Genomic DNA, 8,392 nt, shown 5'->3' on the forward strand with positions numbered 1-8,392 from the left:
ACTGTCAGAAGGGAAATGTCATTATATCTGGTAACTTGGACTGCTTGAGGGAATTTCTTATCAACGCTACATGAGTTGTCACTTGGATTTCAGCCCTCTAGCTGGTCAGGGGCCTAAACAGGGTTCGCAGCCTCTTGGTTCTGGAGATTTTTGGGAAAATTACGATCCCTTTCGGGGCCTTCCCAAGGGCCTAGGAGCCCCAAATTTGACCCACTGGTCATGAGGGGCTCTTTGAGCCTGCATTACTGATTTTCACCAAAACCGCAGAAGGTCCCAGGTGACCTTTGTGACCTTTGGTATCAATTAAGCCCATTTCTAAGGGCTCCATTTTCATAGCCGTACAGAGTACATATGGGTATGAGAGGGAAGAATGTTGATCGGGGGGCCTACGTGATCGCAAAGGTGTAACTTTCAAACAGTTTGAGGCTTATTTGGCTGAAATGAGGGGCCAGCATATACTAGGCATTGATAATGGGATTTACACTAACTTCTGATTCCCCTTTCATTATAGATTGCAATTTGACGGGCCTCCAGCAAATGCCAGAAAGCATGGAGAGGTTTGAAACCACAACAGGAGCCTTCTTTACAGAAAGCCCATCCACCTATTTCGGCCTGGTGTCCTCAGGCGCGAAAGAAAAAAAGTTGTAGCTGGTTGAATTAGGCAGTCAGACAGGTTCTGACACGTGTTGCTTTTGTGACACAAGGAATATTGTGCTTCACCAGCAAGTTAGCTGAAGTAGCAGAGTAACATTAAATTTCTCATATTCTAATACTTGAGCATATTCATGTTATGGTTATAATGTTTACTGTCAGTTGCAGCAGTTAGAGAACAGTATTTTTGTGTATTCTTGTGTTTTATTTTCAACAAGTTATTCTAACACCAGCAGCAGTAAGAGCAGGTGTAGTTACCAGAGGGATCCAGCAGAGGGAGCATGTAGCTTTTGAGGAACGTTAAGAGACACCTTGCTTACTCCCTTCAGTCATAATGCACATGATTTGAGAAAAGTTTGTGTCCATGTATTGTTCATTCAAATACTCCCTTTTTCAGGTATTAGTTCCTCATAGTAATGGTTAATATTTACCAGTGTGTTAGGTGAATGTGTATATGTGCTCAGGAAACTCAGCCCACAGTTAAAGGTTGGTAAGTGCATAATATGAAATGGAAAATATGTTCATGAAAGAAAAAAAAACATTATTTTTGAAAAGTCTACTGAATATATTGCAATAGTACTGTTCAATTAATTATTGTTATTATCATCCCAACACCTATTCAATTCAATTCAATTTTATTTGTATAGCGCCAAATCATAATATACATTATCTCAAGGAGCTCTGTGGATGATGGGAGTTTCCCCTGCAGTCTAGACCTATAGCAGCTAAGGGATGGTTCAGGACTCACCTGATCCAGCAAGGCTTTATCAAAAAGGAATGTTTTAAGTTTAACCGTAAATGCACAGAAGCTGTCTGCCTGGTAGCTGAATGCTCTACCTCCTGTTCTACTCTTACAGACTCTTGGAACCACAAGAGAGCCTGTGTTTTGGGAATGAAAACACCCACTGTAGATGCTTGAGAGAGAGTCTGAGCCAGGGACAGTAAATATGGTTGAGGTTCCATCAATAAGGTGAGTAATAAAAAATGTGATACCTTACAATATACTGTGATGTTAACTGTGTTCTGAGAATGTTTTTGAAATCTGTGGGGATTTATGTAGATAACATTTATTTGACAACTTGTACCATTTCTATTTGGGGGGGCAATTTCACGGCTATGCTCAGTATTAAATTCTAAATCCACATTAAAAAATGGAGGAGTAAAAAAATATGAAAAGATGAGGAGGGAGGTTGATTTTCATGTGATTTTTATTGTGTTGTAGACTGGTTTGTTTTAAATGTCCCCCCAGGCAACATGCGTAACTTGTAGTGACTACAGTATCAGTATAGTGCCTGGAAAAGATAATTTTGGATACATGCCTCGAGCTGCAACTGACAACTGACACAGAAAGTAATGCATGTAAGACATATTGTCATCATCCACAGGGTCTCCTCCTGTGTCCTTTCACCTCCCCTCTATAATGTGTATACTGATGACTGCCGCAGCTGGCATGACAACAGATTACTTTTCAAATTTGCTGATGACTCTGTGACAGTCAGTCTCCTCCATGCAGATGAGAACAACCATGGTCCCATTGTGGATTGTGAATCTGTATTGGTGTGACTGTGCATTTTTACTACTAAATGTGACAAAAACCAAGGACATAAATTTTAGGCATCAGTCCTCAAACTCTTAGAATACTATCATCATGGGACATTAAGTTTAAAGTGAGAATGTCATCGTAGAAATCCTGAACTTGAATTGTGACTAATGAAGCATTGTGTTAGTTCATGCAGAACACAGAGTCATATGCTCAGCTACCGATAGGTTTATGGGTGCTCGTCAGTCACGAACCAATCACAGCCCATTCTCTCACCAAAGTGGTCTCTTTAAATACGACCTCATCCTCACTGATCCCTGCTCAGCTCGAACACTTTTAGCACTGTAATGGAAATGTTACATTTGTGTATGTATAATTGCATGAGCAAAGATATATGTGGAGGACTGACCAAATGGTTGACCAAATTGTTAATCGAAAAGGGCAACTTTAAGGTTTACGATGGTGGCTTACTGACTGACTCCCAGCAGACCTCAGTTTACACACTGTCTCCTTCCATTAGACAGACAATCCCCATTCCCGCAGCTTGTCAATATTATTCAAAGGTTTATTGTAAAGTTGTTTAATGTTGTCAATAGATATTTAAGGACCCGTGACTTGCCAATTCATTTACATGAAATACTAAGATGACCACATCCTCTCTTAGAGGATGCAGGCTTATGCTCCTGGTAAATATGCCATAAGTAACAAGTTTGCAAAACAGGAAGTGCTGGATGACGTCCAGCCTCACAGGCCTTTGTCTTTGACATTTCCTCAATAGAATAACAGAAGAAATTTGAATATCCTTTTATCTTTCAACAACATAAAAAGAGAGGATGGCACAGTGTTAAATAAACATCTGCCCCCAGCTGGTAAATTTAAAGAGAACAATTAATCCTGATGACTTTGTGAGAATTATGGTGTTAGGTATCGATCTTCACATTTTATCGGAGGTGATCATTTTTGTCAGTGAATAATTACTTAAGAAAGAGTAATTGTTTTCTTATTGTCTTGAACTCTCCCTCAGCTCTCTCTCTCTTTCCAATTCATGTCCATCACTGTGGTGTAAAGGCAATTTCATTATTAACTGAACATAATAACAAATCCATGTTGCTGTTTAAACTCTGCAATAAATCTGCAGAAAGAGCATGGCCAGTGTAGTTCATTGTGAAACCTTTCACTGAACTTCTAATCTCGGGACAGTAGCTCAGGTTGTCACTGCATATTTAAGCATTACACTGTGTTACTCAGAGGTGGCAAAGGTACTCACATTCTTTACTAAAGTAGAAATACAGATACTTGAGTAAAAAAAGACTCTGGTAAAAGTAAAAGTACTGATACAACTCCTTAACTCAAGTACAGGCTCTGAAATGTTCTCAAGTATATGAGTAAAAAGTAAAAATGAATTTTTAACTTCAATGATACACAATGCTTTTTCTAGGATATAGGATAGTTTTCCTCTTTTGGTATCAACCTACACAGAACTGGTACTGAGAAAAAAAATCACTGGACACACATCTAGTTTTGCTGCCAAATTTCAGACAGAATAATAAAGACTACAGGGAATAAATGGATGTGGAATGTGTTCGGGTTGATTAAGTCCCTGCCCTTTGTACACACCACCTGTCACTACCATAGATTGGATGGTTTAGTGAGGTCCTCTCTGTGTTGATGTGTTTTCTTATGTCGTGTTGTCATCCGTGGAGGTTGAAACAAGTAACGAGCCAGTTTTGAGAATTTAAGGAGTAGATACCTGAAAAATCTACTTAAGTACAGTAATGAAATATTTGTACTTTGTTACTTCCCACCTCTGGTTTTACTCATTTGATAAACTGATAGATGGATGAGACATTGGCTGTGAAAGGATATTCACTCTAAAGACCATTTGGAGAAACTTTCTAAAGCATTATTCAGATTCAGAAAATAAAAGTAGTCTGCAATTGGTTGATTATAGTAACAGGGACTTAAGGGATGTAAAGTGTCCCAGAAAGAGTTGTTGTTGGATTTGTCTGTACTGTATATTGAGATAAATACCTCTATTGTGTTGGGGGGGGAAGCAGAACCCTCAGAACCCAAACACACTTTGGCCCAATGGGCTGCAGTTGAAAAGGACTGCTGAAGATTATACACTGAAAATAAAAGGAAAATAAATCTCAGGTGGATCCAACAGTGTTTGACACCCAGATATACTGTATGGCTGCACCTCCCCCTTACCACTTTTTACACTTTGCACTTTTCCGTGTTGCATCTTCATTATAGCCCCTTGATAACATACCTCAAAATTTGAATAGAAGAAGAAAAAGAAGAATTACTTTTATTGTCATGAATACACTCTGTCACACTGTGAATTTCATTTTATTTTCATTTTATTTTATTTATTCATTTATTTTTTCTTATACAACTTATAGGTCCATTGTCTGTTTGACTTGTTGTTGTTTGTTTGCACTATTTGTTGTTTGTTATAAGTTGTGTGTTATATATTACTTGCACATTTGGAGTATGGGGAAACGCAATTTGAATCCTCTGTGACCTGTTGCATTGTTTGGTTGACAATAAAGTTCACTGAGACTAAGACTAAAGAAGCAATGGACCACAGAGCCAAGTGAATGCTTGATTGCTGCACTGAAGTCAGTACTATAAAGGTAAGATTTTTTGGGGGGAGAAATTGAAATAGAATTACATAATTCACCAGGGTCTGGGAGCATTAAGCTTTTCTCTGGTATTTAAATTTAATCTCACCCATCAACACAGATCACTAAACTCTGCTGTTGTTGCTTTTCTTGACATGTGTGCGTGTGCAGGTATGTGTGCATGTGTTCCTGAAGCTTTATCCTGTGTAAACAGTTGGTGGACTCATTTAGTCATTTGGATTCAGTCCTTCCCTTCGGAGTGTTCCTTGGTATTCAAGCCACGGTGAAGTGTAATACAGCCAGGCCCCTCACTGCCAGGGGTGGGGGGGCTTGTCGGACTAGAAGGATAATGGGGCAGGGGGAGGAGCTCTGGCAAAGTGCCACATGTGCCAACTCCATGGGAAGAAAAACTGCCGTCTACATTAAACAACCACTGTCTCTGCTTTGAAATTTGCTACAAATCATTGACAGTCCTTCCTAATCATCTCACAAAGCTATAGTGTTGTACATGCATTCCAACCTTCCTGCTGCTAGTTTCACTTGATTTAATCTGCATGTGAAACTGAATTTGCAGAGATTTTATTACAGTTACATTGTTGAACAGGTTACCGTGTGTGGTGAAGTAATGTAGTAGTAAGACTGATTTGAAAAGGCTGGCCACCCTGTACATATGAGAGCAAAGACAAACAACAGAGGGCTTCCCTTTCAGTAACGTGGAATATTAACTGTGGTTAACACAGTATAAACCTCTCTATTAACATACCACAGTCCAAACTCACTCTCAGTGTCTCTGTATGTCTGGAAGCATAACTCTAAACCACTCAGTCTATGAATAGACCTCCAGATCACCCACTTGAGCTCTTAGTGGAAGTCCTGACTAATGTCCTCTGCAGAGACATGATGATGCCATCGACCTGGTCAGAGCTTGTAAGCTTCTAGAATATTTAGGTTCTCTCACGCTGTAGTAAGGGTTGTATGGTCAACATACCATCGGGAAGCATGTCATCCATTCCATTCCCACTATGACGACACTGAACCTACTATACCTCTCGGTTTGAGTCACATTACCAACATCTTTGTGTCTGTTGAACATTGACCAACCAAATTAAAATTTTTATAAATCTGTCATGAAACATATTCACCACCTGTTACATCTTTTTAAAACTTCTTGTGGTAATTAAAATAATAAGCAAATATATGAATATTGAGCCAAATGAAAAACTCATTTTGAGATAAATAAGTCTAATGAATTATTTTGCATACAATAAATACTGGGGGGAAACTATTGTGTTGTTTATCACAAACCACCTTTTTTAAAAAAAAACCTGGATTTGTTTTTTTAAACAGTGGAATATAATAGCATCTGATATGTTCCTGGTCGAACTCAAGTGTAATAGTTTCGTCAACTTGGAAAATACATATGATTGAATTATTAACACTTGGAAACTTAATTCAATCACAAGATTGAATCATGTTATTGAACATTACACCGCAACAGTGTCACTAAAAATAACAAGTCAACCATTACAAGGTTGCAATATGTAAGTTTTTGCATGTGCCTGATTATTTGATCTCTTTTGTCTGTGAGGGTTGTAGAGCAGCGTGGAATGAATGTTGAACTGTTGAATACTGAAGAAGAGTTCAGGTGTTGGTAGCAGAAATATTCACAGAAACCACTGCGACTCAGGTGGACTATTGTTTAACGTTGGCCTATAAACTGTCTCTCACCTTCACAGAACAAGAAAACTTGTTATATCAGGCCTTTTGTATTGAGGTAATAGAAGCCCTTAATTTGGAGCATGCATTGTAATTTGAGGACTTTGTTGCAACAATGGTTTTTCTGAAATCAGCCTCAGTTACTTACTTGGAATTTGTTACAGATGTTCCATGTTTCTTTCTTTCACTTGATTTCAAAGAATCTGCCAGGTGAAGTGAGAGAATGAATGAATGAATAGAGCTGATTTCATAGCTGTGATTGGTTGGTGTCCAATAATTATATGCTGACTGACTGTAATGGAAATTTTACATTTGTGAATGTGTAATTGCATGAGCAGACATGTATGTGGATGACTGACCAAATGGTTCACCAAATTGTTTATCTGAAAGGGCAACCTTAAGGTTTAAGATGGTGGCTTAAGAGACTTGAGTTGTATGGCCCCGAGAAACCAAAACTTTATGGTGTCTCATGGTATCTCTGATTGGGATCTCACACCTGGGGTCTCACAGGGGGGTCATCCACAGAACATGTAAACAAATGGACAGGACGTCTCCTCCACTGAGTGAAACTACAGGAGGGTAATAAATACCTTTGAATGCTTAGTGGGAGGGGGCAGAGAGTTATAAGAACACAGATTCTCCTATGTTCTTTGCTCATTTGTGCATGTCATTCAGGTGATGTGTACTGATGAGTCCATCTGCAGATGCTGAATTAAACTTTCAGAAAGAAGTGTTTGACTTTGTGCTTGTTTCACAGAAATTGCCACCACAATTTTGGCGTTGTCGGCAGGATCACTCGTGTGAGAGGACACTCTGGATTTGACAGACGTGTGTGACAGACGTGTCTGCATGGCAAGGTTTGGAACCGATGTAGAATCAAGGAAGCTTCGGGTGATCTTGGAGGTCACGGGTGGTCTTGGAGACCACAGAGTTAATATAGAATAAGCCTGTTGATGATCTTGGAGATCACGTAGTTATTAGAGTAAACAGGTTGGTGATCTGAGAGGAGGTCACAGAGTTAAGGAGTAGTGTTTGTTGATTTTAATACACTTGTTATATTGGGTTCTGACGTCGAGCTCATGATTTAACAAACTATGATATAATATAGTAAATAGAGTTTTGCACTGGAGATGTGACTGGGACTGAAGGACTGAGACCTGAGCCAGGATAATCTCGACACTGCAATGAATCTGCTTTAATAAGAGAAAAAAAAAAAGAGAGAGTGAGAGAAGTTCTCAACCGCCAAAGGTAAGTAAAGGTAAGTAAATTTAAGTAAACTTAAGTATATTAGGGGTATAATTGGTTTTTTGAGGTTATTAAGAAAGACTTAAATCCTAAAATTAAAATCCTAAAAACAAATTTTTAACAAAAGGAAATTAAAAAGAAAGAACGGATTAAAATAAATTAGGGAATTTCTAAATGTCTTTTCCCATATCAGCATAACTTTGGTCTTCCAAATTTTGTATTTTGTTGAACAAATTGGGAGTTTAAATTGATAAATAAGAGTTGTGTTAAAACTGCTGAGACAACCTACTAGAGAAATGGGTTTAAACATCTGTAAAGGAAAGAAAGATAAGGAAAATGCTAATCCACTTCAGCTTTCTTTTCTTAATGTTCAGTATATGTTAATAAGTGATGGTAAGCGTAGAGTTAGAGAGGAATGAGTTAGTGGGGACAAATTAGAAGGAAAAAAGAAATGTAGGGATATTTGTACTGGAGCGTGTGAATTTTGGTTAACTGAAGTGAATATCAGGGACAGTTTGCAAAAGGTAGGGATTGAACTAATCTCCAAGTCTCAGTGTGTCCGACTAGACCCTGATCTGGACTCAGCTCCACCAAGAGGACAACCACAGCCAGC

At 38.6% G+C, this 8,392-nt stretch overlaps 1 long non-coding RNA gene across 1 annotated transcript; it reads left to right on the forward strand.

The window, feature by feature from the left end:
• Window positions 1-1,488: 1,488 nt before the first annotated feature.
• Window positions 1,489-7,406, forward strand: LOC138404905 (uncharacterized). Its single transcript, XR_011238650.1, has 2 exons — window positions 1,489-1,621; window positions 7,292-7,406. It is a non-coding gene; the product is annotated as an uncharacterized lncRNA (long non-coding RNA).
• Window positions 7,407-8,392: the final 986 nt, after the last annotated feature.

The sequence above is a fragment of the Paralichthys olivaceus genome, chromosome 15 (genome assembly GCF_024713975.1).
Source record: "Paralichthys olivaceus isolate ysfri-2021 chromosome 15, ASM2471397v2, whole genome shotgun sequence".
In the NCBI taxonomy this organism is placed as follows: domain Eukaryota; kingdom Metazoa; phylum Chordata; class Actinopteri; order Pleuronectiformes; family Paralichthyidae; genus Paralichthys; species Paralichthys olivaceus.